The 14,356-nt window shown below is 42.8% G+C and overlaps 1 protein-coding gene across 5 annotated transcripts in view; it reads right to left on the bottom strand.

Moving 5' to 3' along the window:
• Positions 1 to 13,934, bottom strand: part of CASR (calcium sensing receptor) — a 171,603-nt gene extending 157,669 nt beyond the window's left edge. For 2 of the 5 annotated variants that reach the window (XM_075119358.1, XM_048819853.2), the window contains exon 1: positions 13,632 to 13,934. The gene's annotated coding sequence lies outside the window, so the exon portion shown is untranslated. Of the gene's footprint in view, positions 1 to 13,326; positions 13,555 to 13,631 lie in introns of those variants that run through there. The other 3 variants (XM_075119360.1, XM_048819873.2, XM_075119366.1) reach the window with 2 other exon arrangements.
• Between the last annotated feature and the right edge of the window lie 422 nt (positions 13,935 to 14,356).

The raw sequence follows: 14,356 nt of genomic DNA, 5'->3' as shown, positions 1-14,356 counted from the left end.
CATTATCTCCTTTGGAAGCCTATTCCAGAGTTTAACTACTGTTACAGTGAGAAAGTTCTTCCTAATATCTAATCTAAACATCCCTTGCTGCAGATTAAGCCCATTACTTCTTGTCCTACCTTCAGTGGACATGGGGAACAATTAAACACAGACCTCTTTATAACAGCTCTTAACATATTGGAAGACTGTTATCAGGTCCCTACTCAGTCTTCTTTTCTCAAGACTAAACATACTCAGTTTTTTTAACCTTCCCTCATAGATCAGGTGTTCTAAACTTTTCATAATTTTTGCTGCTCTCCTTTGGACTCTCTCCAATTTGTCCACATCTTTCCTAAAGCGTGGCATCCAGAATTGGACACAGTACTTCAGATGAGGCCTCACCAGTGCCAAGTACAGTAAGATAATTACCTCCTCTGGCTTACATAAAATATTCCTGTTAATATGCCCCAGAATTATATTAGCCCTTTTTGCAATTGCATCACACTGTATATAAGCCAATAATTTGGGATCCACTATAACCCCCAGATACTTTTCAGCACGGCTACCCCCATCTAGCCAGTTATTCCCCCGTTTGTTTTTTGTTGTTGTTGTTGTGCACCTGATTTTTCCTTCCTAAGTGAAGCACTTTGCACTTGTCTTTACTGAATTTCACCTTGTTGAACTCTGACTAATTCTCCAATTTGTCCAGGTCATCTTGAATTATAATCCCGGACCTCCAAAGTGCTTGCAACCCCTCCCTGCTTGGTGTCATCTGCAAATTTTAAAAGCATGCTCTCCACTCCACCATCAGGGTGGATACAAATCAATGGGTTTTTTTTTAAATCAAAAACATCAGATTCTTTTAATTAAAACTGAAGATAGTTTTAATTAAGATACATTATAGCTCAAAGATATCTCATCATGGAATTGGGATTATAAATTATAATTCTATAGTATGAGACAATATATTCATGCAATATTTAAGGAAAGTTTTGTAAATGAGTTCCAATAGTTGATGGATTAGGGACCCAATCTTATGGGGTTCCAGGGGCTTCTGTATAGATTATTTAGGTTAATCTTTCTATCTACCCAATGGGACTCAGTGCTCAGTCTAGAAGATACCATCAGAGATGCTTAGTTTTGCAGTTCTCAAACTGGGTTTGTGTCTCCAGAGATAACATGCTTGTTAACAGCAAAAATGTTATAAATAAATAAATAAATAAAATACAGAGGTGAGAAATAACAGACCTCAACCCTATTGTCCCTCTGCAAATTTGTGGACACAGAGTCAATCCCTTACCTCTCTCTAAAAGGGCAAAGTTTCAAAAAGTTCAATGAATGGAAGATTGTTGGGGGCGGAATAGATCTGGACAAGGAGAAGAAGTCTGGAGATAAATGTGAGAAGGGAGGGACACGCAGTAGAAAGAAAAGTGAAACTGTTTGAGCAGCATATTCCAGAATTCTTGAGGTCTTTCTGAGTGTAGCCTTGATTTGAGATCTACCATACCATTCTCTGACTAGAAGGGAAAACATATAATGGCAGCAGGCTGTAAAAGAGACCCAGTTTGGGAATAAGAACCATTCAAGAAATATATGTTTGCTGATGATGTTTTAAAGAAAGTCACACCAGTGAACTGGTGGAAGTCACTTAAGCACTTCAATTCAGATACTGTTGAAGTGATAATCTCACTTTTAACAGCAGTAGCTTTTTCTGCCAGTGTAGAAAGAATATTTTCTTCCTTTGGTCTAATTCATTCCAAACTGAGAAATCGTTTGGATCATGAAAAAGCAGGAAAGCTTGTTTTTCTTTTCCAGATTATGAACAAACAGGAAAATGAAGGTGAAGACAACTGAGTTAGCTGTAGAAGCCAATATTATAAGTTTCTCATGTTGATATGGCTGACATAGTCGCTTGAATTTTTGAATTTTTTAAAAAAATATTTCATTTAACTATTTTAGTTAAATTTAACAAAAACCTGATTAAAAAAAAACTTGAATGTTTAACTAAATTCAAAAATTCATATGCTTGTTTTATTAAAATATTATATGTTTGCTATTGAAGAAAAAAATCCAAAATATATAACATTGTTTTACTTAAATAAAACAATTTAAATGTCTGTCTGGTGATGTTCTCCTCCAAATACAGCATGGCAAGAAAATCCTCCAAATATTAATGATTAACCTTTTGAATTGGAGATAGTTCACCTCCCAGTGATTTCATAAATATCTGCTTCAATTACCTTTGGTAAATGAAATAACCAAACAATCATTCATTTTCTGATATAGCCATAAAACTAATCTGAAAAGTTTTCAAAGTACATCACTTTAAAAATGTATAGTGTGTACCTTCTAAAAATGAAACCTACATCTATCTCTGAGTTGTGAAGAATATGTATTAAGGTTATAACAACCAACAAGAATACACTTTTATGTAGAAATCCATGATTAAATCGAGTCTTCCTGACTAGTTTAAATCATGATTTAAATCAATTTGATTTAAATCAAATCCACCCTGTCCACCATCCATGTCATTAATGAAAATACTGAATATTACCAAACCCAGGACTGACAGTAGCAGCACCCCACTATATACACCCTCCCAGATTGACAGAGAACAGTTGATAACTACTCTTTGTGTATGGTCTTTCAACCAGTTGCGGAACCACCTTATAGTAATTTCATCTAGATGGCATTTCCCTAGTTTGCTTACGAAAATGTCACGTTGGACGGCGTCAAAAAGCCTTCCTGAAATCAAGACATATCACTTCTACAGCTTCCCCCACCACCCCCCATCCGCTAGCCGATAACTCTATCAAAAAGGAAAATCAGGTTGGTTTGGCATAATTTATTCTTGACAAATTCATGTTGGCTATTCCTTATAACCCTATTATTTTCTAGGTGCTTACAAACTGATTGTTTAATAGTCTGTTCCAGTATCTTTCCAGGTATTGAAGTTAGGCTGACTGGTCTATAATTCCGTTGGTCCTCTTTGTTCCCCTTTTTAAAGCTAGGTACTATGTTTGTCCTTCTCCAGTGCTAATCTGTCCTCCAGGGTAATTGCTAACAATTCTGAGATTGCTTCACTTGTTCCTTAAGTACCGCAGGGTGAATTTCATCAGGCCTTGCCTAAAACCCAGTGCTTTTAGTCCATGCAGGATCTTCAAGCTAGGCATTCCTCTGCCTATCTTGCCAGTGAGGTCCAATCTAATAGGGATTCTCAGAGGCTGACTAGTGTATAACTGTCTCCCCACCCCCAACTGCTCCCTTTTTAGAGCCGTCACTAGGAATATGGGAGACCCAGGTTTAAATCCCCACTCGACCTGCTGCAGACTAGGGACTGAACACGGGTCTCTAATTTCTTAGGTGAGTGCCCTAACCACAAGCTATAGAGTCATTCTCACTTGCCATCCCAATGAATATTTCAGTGTTTTATTCACAATGGAACATCTTCGGCAGAAACTCCAGAATACCCCCACAGACCAGTGGTTAGGGCACTCATCTCATTTATTTATTTATTTTGAGAGAAAGAGCTGACCTGACTTAGGCACCTACCTCCAGGAGAGGGCTCACAGCTGCAAATCCTGAGTGGAGGGAGGTGCCCCTATTTTGAGGGGTGTACTTAGGCCAATCCCCTCCACAGCATTTCCTTATAGCTTGTTTAGATGGCTCTCTGCTCATGTTCCTTCCTGGCTTCTGAAGAATACCTTTCTTATGCCCCATGCATTGTATAGGGAGCCTGGGCACTTAACGCAGGGCTGTGGATTCCATGGGGTGGCAGGAGGCCTAAACATTAGTCATTACAATATCTAATGTTTAAATCCCCTTTGTGGACTGAGCCCCTAGTGTTCAAGTCTGTACTCACTGATGCCAATGATAAAACTCCGATGGCTTCAAGGGTGTAGGATCAGGCCTCAAGACAGATGGATATGTCTTATGTACCAAAATGGTTACTCTCGGTTAAAGCTGCATGCATGGGAAGAGATAGGCAAAGTACTTACTGCAACAAGCCTTTTCCATCTTTAATTTCTGTAAATCTGTAATACTAAAGGGAGTCTCAGGGAAAGGATTACAGTTCTAAATTAGCAAACCCACTGCCACCTCTATTAGTGAAAATTTTGTTCTCTTAATTAACAGGCATACATCTCATAATCCCTTCCCATAACAGTATGTGAACTCTTGTTCACTTAAAATATTTCATTTAGGAGGAAATGTGTATCATTAGGAGGTGCAAGTGTCACTACTGCATTATTCTTAACTAATCATTATTGTAGATCCTTAATAATGCGTTGGAGGGGTTTTAGTTGGGGGCTGAAGGTGACCGCTCAGACAGAGACAAACACCTACAAGATCTCTGTCAAGCTTTCTTACAACTACAATACCCACCTGCAGAAGTAAAGAAACAGATTGATAGAGCCAGAAGAGTTCCCAGAAGTTACCTACTACAGGACAGGCCTAACAAAGAAAATAACAGAACGCCACTAGCCATCACCTTCAGCCCCCAACTAAAACCCCTCCAACGCATTATTAAGGATCTACAACCTATCCTAAAGGATGACCCAACACTCTCACAAGTCTTGGGAGACAGGCCAGTCCTTGCCTACAGACAGCCCCGCAACCTGAAGCAAATACTCACCAACAACCACATACCACACAACAGAACCACTAACCCAGGAACTTATCCTTGCAACAAAGCCCGTTGCCAATTGTGCCCACATATCTATTCAGGGGACACCATCACAGGGCCTAATAACATCAGCCACACTATCAGAGGCTCGTTCACCTGCACATCCACCAATGTGATATATGCCATCATGTGCCAGCAATGCCCCTCTGCCATGTACATTGGTCAAACTGGACAGTCTCTACGTAAAAGAATAAATGGACACAAATCAGATGTCAAGAATTATAACATTCATAAACCAGTCGGAGAACACTTCAATCTCTCTGGTCACGCAATCACAGACATGAAGGTCGCTATCTTAAAACAAAAAAACTTCAAATCCAGACTCCAGCGAGAAACTGCTGAATTGGAATTCATTTGCAAATTGGATACTATTAATTTAGGCTTAAATAGAGACTGGGAGTGGCTAAGTCATTATGCAAGGTAGCCTGTTTCCTCTTGTTTTTTCCTCCCCCCCGCCCCAGATGTTCTGGTTTAACTTGGATTTAAACTTGGAGAGTGGTCAGTTTGGATGAGCTATTACCAGCAGGAGAGTGAGTTTGTGTGTGTATGGGGGTGGGGGGGATGTGAGAAAACCTGGATTTGTGCAGGAAATAGCCCGACTTGATTATGTAAAGAGTTGTCACTTTGGATGGGCTAGCACCAGCAGGAGAGTGAATTTGTGGGGGGGGGGGGGGGTGGAGGGTGAGAAAACCTGGATTTGTGCTGGAAATGGCCCACCTGATGATCACTTTAGATAAGCTATTACCAGCAGGACAGTGGGGTGGGAGGAGGTATTGTTTCATGTTCTCTGTGTGTATATAAAGTCTGCTGCAGTTTCCACGGTATGCCTCCGATGAAGTGAGCTGTAGCTCACGAAAGCTCATGCTCAAAAAAATTGGTTAGTCTCTAAGGTGCCACAAGTACTCCTTTTCTTTTTGCGAATACAGACTCACACGGCTGTTCCTCTGAAACCTGTGTTAGAAATGTGTCTCATTTGTATGTTTTATGTCATTGGCCCTCCTATTTCTTAATAAAGTTTAGATATTGCTTTTCTTCTAGGTAATGTGTGTATTTAAAAAACTTGTTCAACTGTTTCTTAAACAGCTGATTATGCAATTTATAACTACTTGTTAATAATTTGAAAAGTTATTAGTATATTTCTAGTCAAGTAAATGTAAATTAAAAAATGTGTTTCTAGTTGCTGAATATTCTAAATAACTGTATTATATAGCAGTAGTATATTCCTTGTGAGATATATTAACGAAGCACTAGTTGTGGTGTTGTGGTTATTGAGTTAATGTTAAGCTCTGTACACGCTGGCCCCTTTTCACCATTTCTCTATGTTGCTATTAAAGCTGGGTGAACAACTCACAATGAACAACTTACTCAGATAATTTAGCCACTTTTTGGTCTGTGAATTATCTATGAACAGACTTTGATTTTTGTCAATTTGTTTCAGGAATGTTTGTGAACAAATTTTAAGTTTATGGTTCACTCACGACTACAAATTCATTTTTGGAGAAAGTTGAATTCCACGTTTAATTGTGGTCTATGGGCTAGGGCATATATTTAGAACTCATACTGCTCTTGATCCACAGGAGCTCGCCCACAGATGTCAGTAGGAAGTTTATACAGAGGTCCAGGCTAGAATCTGGCCTCTACGCAATAAACAAAAACTTTTAGTTATTTGTTTAATCACATTCAGCATCACTCACTGAAAAATAGTCTCATCTTCAGAATCATTGCTCGTTCTGCCTTCTATATTCCTTCAGTAGCCTTGTTTCTTTTCACCAGCCTGCTTTTTTGTTTCTGTATGGATAACTGAAAGATTCAAAATAAAATTGTAAATGGGGAACCAACATCAAACACATTTGTTTCTAGTAGAGTCCTGCAGGGATTTCTTCTTGGCCCTAAGCTATTTAAGATGTTTATCAATGACCTGGAAGAAAACAAAATCATCACTGATAAAGTTTGCAGATAACCCAAATTGGGGAAGTGGTAAATAATGAAAAAGACAGGCCACTGATTCAAAGCAATCTGGATCACTTGGTAAACTAGGAGCAAACAAACAGTATGAGTTTTAATACAGCTAAATGTAAATGTATACACCAGGAACAAAGAATGTAGGCCATACTTACAGGATGGGGGACTTAAACCTGGGAAAAAGTGACTCTAAAAAAGATGCGGTGAATACATGAGCTCCCTGTTAGCTGTGGCCAAAAGAGCTAATGTGATCCTGGGATGCATAAACAGGAAATTCTTGAGAAGGAGTATAGAGGTTATTTTACCTCTATATTTGGCAGTAGAGCAACTGCTGCTGGAATACTGTGTCCAGTTCTGGTGTCCCCAATTCAAGACAGATGTTTATAAATTGGAGAGATTTCAGAGAAGAGCCATGAGAATGACTAAAGGATTAGAAAACATGCCTTACAGTGACAGACTCAAGGAGCTCGATATACTTAACTTAACAAGGAGAAGGTTAATGGGTGACTTGATTATAGTCTCTAGGTACTAAATGGGGAACAAATATTTAATAATGCTGTCTTCAATCTTACAGAGAAAGGTATAACATGATCTAAGACAAATTCATACTGGAAATAAGGTATAAATGTTAACAGTGAGGGTAATTAACCACTGGAACAACTTACCAAGAGTCATGGTGGATTCTCCATCACTGACAATTTTTAAATCAAGATCAGATCTTTTTAAAATATGTTCTGGGAATTACTTGGGGGAAGTTCTATGGTCTGTGTTATAGAAGGTCAGACTGGATGATCACAGTGGTCCCTTCTGGCCATGAAATCTATGGCTCTATCAATCCATGTAGTCCAGTATCCTGTCTCCCACAATGATCAGAACCAGATATTGCAGAAGAAGGTGCAAGAAACTCTACAGTAGACAGATGTGGGATAATTTGTCTCCTTTAAGTCTTCATGCTAGCCACTAATAGTTAAAATTGGGTAAAACCCTGAATCATTAAGTTTTATCTGCCTTCTAAAACCCTTTTTAAAGAATTATTAACTATAACAACTCTGGATATTCTTGTTATCCATATAAATGTCCAGTTCCTCTTTAAATCTTGCTAATCAACAGCATCTTGTGGCAATGTGTTCCACAGTCTTGTATGACAAAGTATTTCTATCAATTCTGAATTTGCTGCCTTTCAATTTTATTAAACATCCCCTTGTTCATGTGTTACAATACAGAGAACAGACACTCTCAATCCACCTTGTTTAGCATTCATTATACTTACTCTTATTATACTTTTATCATGGCTCCTCCTCTTATTCATCTCTTCTCTAAAGTGAACAATCCCAATCTTTTCAATCTCTCTTCACATGAGAGGTTTTCCATGCCTCTCACCATTTCCATCACCCCTGTCTGAATCACTTCTAAGTCTGCAGTATTTTGTTTTGTGAGGGAGTGACTTGTGCTGAACATGGTCTCTCAAATGAGTGTGAACCATAGATTTATTTAGTGGTGTTATCATACTTTTCATATTATTCTCCATTCCATTCCTTATGCATGATAACATCTTGTTTGCTTTTTGATCACAGGTGGACATTAGGCAGATGTCTTTTTTGATGGGACCATGATGGTGCCCAGATATTCTTCTTCAGTTGAAACTGTTAATTTAGAAACCTGTTAAGTTATATGAGTCGTTTACATTTTTCCTTTCATGTGCAATGCTTTGTACTTATCAACACTGAACTTCAGTTGCCATTGTGTTGCTCACCATTCACCTAGCTTGGTCTGGCCCTCTGAAGTTACTCACATTCTTGTACGGACAAGAGTAGCTTAAATAGTTTTGAATCATTTGCAAATGTTATCACCTTACTACTCACCTTCATTTCCAGATCATTAATAAATGTTTTAAACAACACTGGATGTAGTATGAAACCTTGAGCACTGCCTACCTACTTCATTCAGTTTACAGTTGGCTCCCTCTTCACATGGATTCCCATTCTGTGCAGTGCATTTTAATAGGCCTCAGTGGTATAAACAGTGTTTAAAAAGTCAATAGTGGGACCAGAGAAGCACCTTTCAGATCCATTATTTATTTGTATGACAATAGCACCTAGAACTTATGGAAATCAGGGCTCCACTGAGCTAGCTGCTTATATAAACACATAGTAAGAGACAGTCCATGCTCCAGAGAACTTACAATCGAAATAGATAAGACAGACAAAGGGTAGAGGAAGTTTTCAGAGGCAGTGGGTCTATTTGCTGCTCCCTCTTGAAGACTGCAGAATGGGGGAGTGGTCAGTTAACTGGCCATAAGGGTCACAGCAGTCAGTTGACGGCCCCTGAAGATGCCAGAGAAGAGGAACTGGAGATGTCAGGACCTGTCCCCAAATTTGACTCTACAGTAGACATGAGGCTAGGTGATTATAATCATGAGGAATTCCAGAGTGATATCTTTTTAAAAGTTCAAATTTTGAGCTTCCCAGCCTGGACAGCATCTTTTAACTTGGCAATTCCAAGACACTTTCTGCGGCTATGTATACAGTACAGCTTAAGTCAATATAAGTGATGTCACTCAGGGACATGAATAAGCCACCCCTCCGAGCAACGTAAAGTTACAACGACCTAAGCGCTGGTGTGGACTGTGCTATGTCGGCTTCTCCCGCTGACACAGCTACCGCTCCCCTCGGCTTAGAGCATCTGCGCTCACAGCATGACAGCAGCAACGCTGCATCGATACAGCTGCGCCACTGTAAGCGCTGTAGTGGAACCAAAGCCTTAGGCAATAACAGGTCAGACTTTCAAATGTGAGCACCTCAGTGTGGAGTGGATTGGGAGCTGCTTCTGACCAAGTCAAAGATGCACGTTTGAAAGAGCATTTGAAAAATTGGCCCCACAGCCAATAGTAGTAATAGTACTTTGTATATAGAGCCTTTCGCCTGGGGATTTCACTAGGGCCTTACAAACCTCAATTAATCCTCAAGACAGAACGCCAGGGAGTAGATATTGGCATCCCCATTTTACAGCGGGGCAAACTGAGGAGAAGTGGCTTCCTAAGGTCAGAATCCCAGTCTGCTGCCTTAACTTCTAGATCACATGTGTATTATAGCCACATGGGAACGGATTACAACAATCCAGTGTATTTTGCATTCTAACAAGTTCAGCAGGCAAGGTTTCCTTGACTGCAGAAATGTGGCATTCACACTTGAAATAGCTCTGGATGTGACAGGTACAAAAATGTAACACTAAAGCTACCAGTTCTGTCAGCGCTCCACTCTATTAATGGACAGTTGGGTGGACAACGATCTTACAATGCTCGGCAGCAATTAGCGCAGGTAAAGCATTCCTCACTCCTGCGGTTAATAAGTGACTGAGAGGCATATCAACTTATGCAGTAGGAGCTGTTTGCAACCAGCAGTACACATGCAGATAAAGCGGGAGTTTACTGATGGCCAGTCTAGGCTTTGTCATTTTCCCAAGCAACACAAAGTCTCACTGACAGGTTTCATGCTGATTTAATAAAACAATTATAAAAATATTAATTATTTTTTAAAAGCACTGAGGTTTGAAAACTGTGCAAAATGTACCAGATTGATAGACATGGAGTCTGAAGTTCTCCCCTTATAGTACGTTTGCTCAGCACAAAATGACCCATGGCAATGAGTCTCAGAGCCTGGGTCAACTGACTCAGGCTTGCAGGGCTCATGCTAAGGGGCTAAAAATAGCAGTGTAGACATCCAGGCTTGGGCAGAAGCTCACACTCTGAAGCCCGGTGAAGGTGAAGAGTCTCAGAGCCCAGGCTCCAGCCCAAGCCCAAATGCCTATTCTGCTATTTTTAGACCCACACAGCAAGCAAGCCCCATGAGCCCAGGTCAGTTGATCCAGCCTTAGACCTGCTGCTGCAAGGAGTGGCGGGGGGGGGGTGGTGTTGCTGTGTAGACACACCCATACTTACAGCACAACATAAAGTACAGCTTAGGCAACAGCTGCACAGACTGCCCCAACAACATGACTCTGCCCTTTCTAGAAGGGAAAGTGAAGTCAGGCTCAACCCTAACCCTGCTTCAGTCTACACACAAATCATGCTAACCCAGAGTTCCAGGACCCCCTGGGGTGGAGGGTCCGAGCCTGAGTCAAGCCCAGGGTTCAAGACCTATTGTTTTGTAGTGTAGACACAGCCCCACTGGACTCGTGCTCTGGGAGTCTGCAAAAAGTATTCCACAATCCCACGGGCCAACTTTCTTTGTCCTTTAGAGAGTCAAGTTTGGTGGACAGTCACGTTTTTCCACATTGCATCAGGAACAAATGGCTAGAGCGGCCACATTTTGAAAGGGCACTAGGAAGTCTGGGATATGGGTGGTTAGACTTGGGCTTGCATAATGCAGTGTAAACGCAGATGCCCCAGGTTGGGACCTAGGGATCAACAATTCCTAACCTAGGTTACAAATGAGTGTAGATGCCCAAGCCCTAGTTTAACAAACCCAGGGTGTGCTAACTCAAGTTTTACTACTAACCCTGGGCTTACATTGCAGTGTAGACATTCCATCTTCATAGTCCATTCAGTCCTTGGCCTCCATGTGGAGACTGCTGAGATGACAGTGTGGTGGCAGTTTTTATGATGAGGCCACCTACCCACTTGGAAGTGAGCTGAAACAAAGTCACTTCACAGAGGCCACCAAACACAAGTCACTACATACCTGAGACGGACTGAGAGAGATGACATAGAGGTGAACAGCTAGTTCTGTAGCTCATTACTAATCCTCTTTGTCACCCATCAATTTGCTTTAAACAGATCTGTTTTTCACTAATCTACACTGCACAACCACTGCAACAGCTTTTAGTTTATTCCATTAAACATCAGTTACTAAAACATTTCTTTAAGCTGCACAACTACCCAGTCACTTTACTATCTAGTCATTTAGCCCAATTACAAATAATTTTAATAATCACATTACTCACATTTTACCACTTCAATAAATCTAATGAAAACACATGTGAACCCAGTCCTGGTCCCACTGAAGTCAATGACAGAACTCCCATTGAATTCAATAGGAGCAGAACTGGATTCTACGTCCTTAAGGCATAAACTTGCATTTCTTATTTAGACTAAGGGCTCAATTCTGTATCTGAACAGAGCTTGGGTGCAGTGGAAGGAGCAGTGGGATAGGCAGGTGATTGCTGCGAGATGATTCTTCGCGGCCGAGCCCTGGCATAAATTAAAAATACTGGGTAGCAGCTTTAATTTATGTTATTGGCAGTAGGTGCCTCAGGGAGGCAGGGACTCAGCCACAACAAACCATCTCCCAGCCACACTCCCTATTGTCCTCAGACTTGCCCCTCCTACTCTTCTGGCAGGTGATAGGGCTGGTGTAAGAGGAAACAGAGTCTCTACATTGGCAGAGATTGCCTCTATACAGGGGAAATTCTCCAAGACGAATCTCCAGCAGGATTAAGCTCACTTTGTGCAATATGAGTGAAGTAGGCAGTGCAAAATTGATTTAGCAGACCAGAGAGTCTGACTCAAGGAAATTAAGGAGCGTTTAACCTGTGAGCATGTAATTGGAGGATCCACCTCAAGAAATACTCTGTACAATAGAAAAAGTAAAATAGAAAAATATTTTATAAAATCAAAGTAAAAATGTCAAGATTATTTTACAATAACATTCTATGAAAATTGAGCTCAAAATGAAAACGTCAAAGCAAGATATGTTAGTTCACAAAATGTTTCCTTATACTTAGGATGAAATCTCTTCTAATGGTATCATAATCTACCAGGCAGATTCTTTTGGTACATTTTCTGAGACACCATTTTTATTATTCATTTTCCATGAAGCATATTTGAGACAATTTTTTGCAGCCTGTGTGATTTCTATGTGACTAAATAGTTTTACTTTTAGGTAATTGTCTTAGCTCCACTAATTTCTCCATAAACCTCCACTTTGAGAAAACGTTTCTGAATAGTACTGCTTGCCAATGAATTTTCTTTCACTTGGACACCTATATTTACAAAATAGTTTAGGGCCAAATTCACAGGTTTTAAAATCAGTCCTTAATGGAAGTTTTGCCTGAGTAAGGACTACAGTATTGGGCAATAGTTCGCCATTTAATTCCTATTATTTCAATGGCACATTAATCATTTGCCTTATTACCATTACCCCTTTCAAAATGCTCTAAAACGCCCATTTTCCGAAGTATCCAAGGACGACTCTAGAGAGGCACCAGAAAAGCCCAGCAGCGGAATTTTATGCTACAACATGTTCCTTCTAGCCATGCATCGTAGGCTGGCACTTAACCCCGGTACATATAACCAGAGGCATGAACATCTTTTAGACCTGGAATCGGCTTTGTGCAAAACCGTACGCTTCACACTGTGCTTCCCACTTTTTGTCCCCATTGGTGAAAACCTTCCAAATCCACCAAAACGTATCAGCCGCCAGCTCCTTTGCTCCGCAAGAAAAGCAGGTGAATTAAGTCCTGGGCTGATGCGAGCACAACAGAACCTGCACTAAAAACCAGTGCCCTGGCCCAGGGGAGCTGGGAGCCAACGGGGGTGCGGGGGGAAGCGGTGCCCTGCACCGGCAGCAGCTCTGGACTTAGCGGGGGTGTTTGCTCGCGCCTCACTCCCAAGCACGCTCTCCCGCAGTCACTGGCGCACCACGCCGCCCGATGCCCGCCCGCCCTCGCTCCTCAGCCTTTGCCGGGCTGCTCAGCGAACTCACCTCCCTCCCCGCGGGTGAAGGCAGCTCGCGGGAAGGGGCGCCAAGGCCATGTCCAGTCAGCGGCCCCGATCCCGCGCTGACCTTGCGAGGAGCAGGTCGGGCTGCCCCAGGCTGCCGTCCACCCCGCGGGGGGAGCGCGGCCCCTGGCGGTCCGGCCGGCCTGCCTGCCGGGAGAGCCGAGCTGGACCAGCTGGGAGCCCCGAGCGGCCGCGGAAGCGGCGCGTCCCCTCTCTGGGGCACTCGCTGCTTGCAGTCGGGAGGCAGCAGCGCCCCCGGGCTCCCGGCCCCGCCCTAGCCCCGCTCACCTCCTGCCCCGCTCCTGCCTTGGGGTCGGCTCGCTGCCTCGGCGGCGCCCAGCTCGGTGCCCGGCCGGAGGGGAGGCAGCAGCTTGCGCGCTGCGGCTGCGGAGATGCTCCAGCTGCTCGGTCTGCCCCCCGCTCCTACCCCTCCTCCGGCGCCGGCCAGGGCGGCAGCAGCGGCAGCATCTCCCGCAGGTCCCCCAGCGGCAGCAGCGGCACTTGCAGCCTCGCGGGAGCCAGCGGGGAGGGAGGAGGGAGAAGCCCCTGGTCAGCTCCCACTCCCCGCTCTCTGCTCCCTTCCCCGAGCACGCGGGCACTCACCCAGGCACATGCTCCACATGGACACGCGCCTGAAGATAGGTGGACTTACACCCCCGCACACACACACCTGCATGCACAGAGGCACCTGCTCCACACACGTACTGTGTTGTGTGTACATCCCAGTGTACAAATAAATCACTCTGCCCAGCTCCTCACACACACAAGTTCAGACAGGCAAATACACCTACTACGCAGGTGCACATACACAAATCTTAGCTGCCACAGCACACCCATGCAACTATCCTATAGCAGGAATATACTGGACTCACACTCCACATGCAATATACTGATATACCGGCTCTGCATGTGTTACCAGCATCGGCGCCGGGGGGGGAGGGGAGGAGGAGCAAGGACCACTGACCCCGATACCCACTCGTGAGAACATGAACTCAGGAGCAGTGCAACGAGGG

Source organism: Caretta caretta, chromosome 1, assembly GCF_965140235.1.
Source record: "Caretta caretta isolate rCarCar2 chromosome 1, rCarCar1.hap1, whole genome shotgun sequence".
Lineage (NCBI taxonomy): Eukaryota > Metazoa > Chordata > Testudines > Cheloniidae > Caretta > Caretta caretta.
Note: the sequence above shows the minus strand (reverse complement) of the source record. Positions and strands in the feature narration are given on the sequence as shown.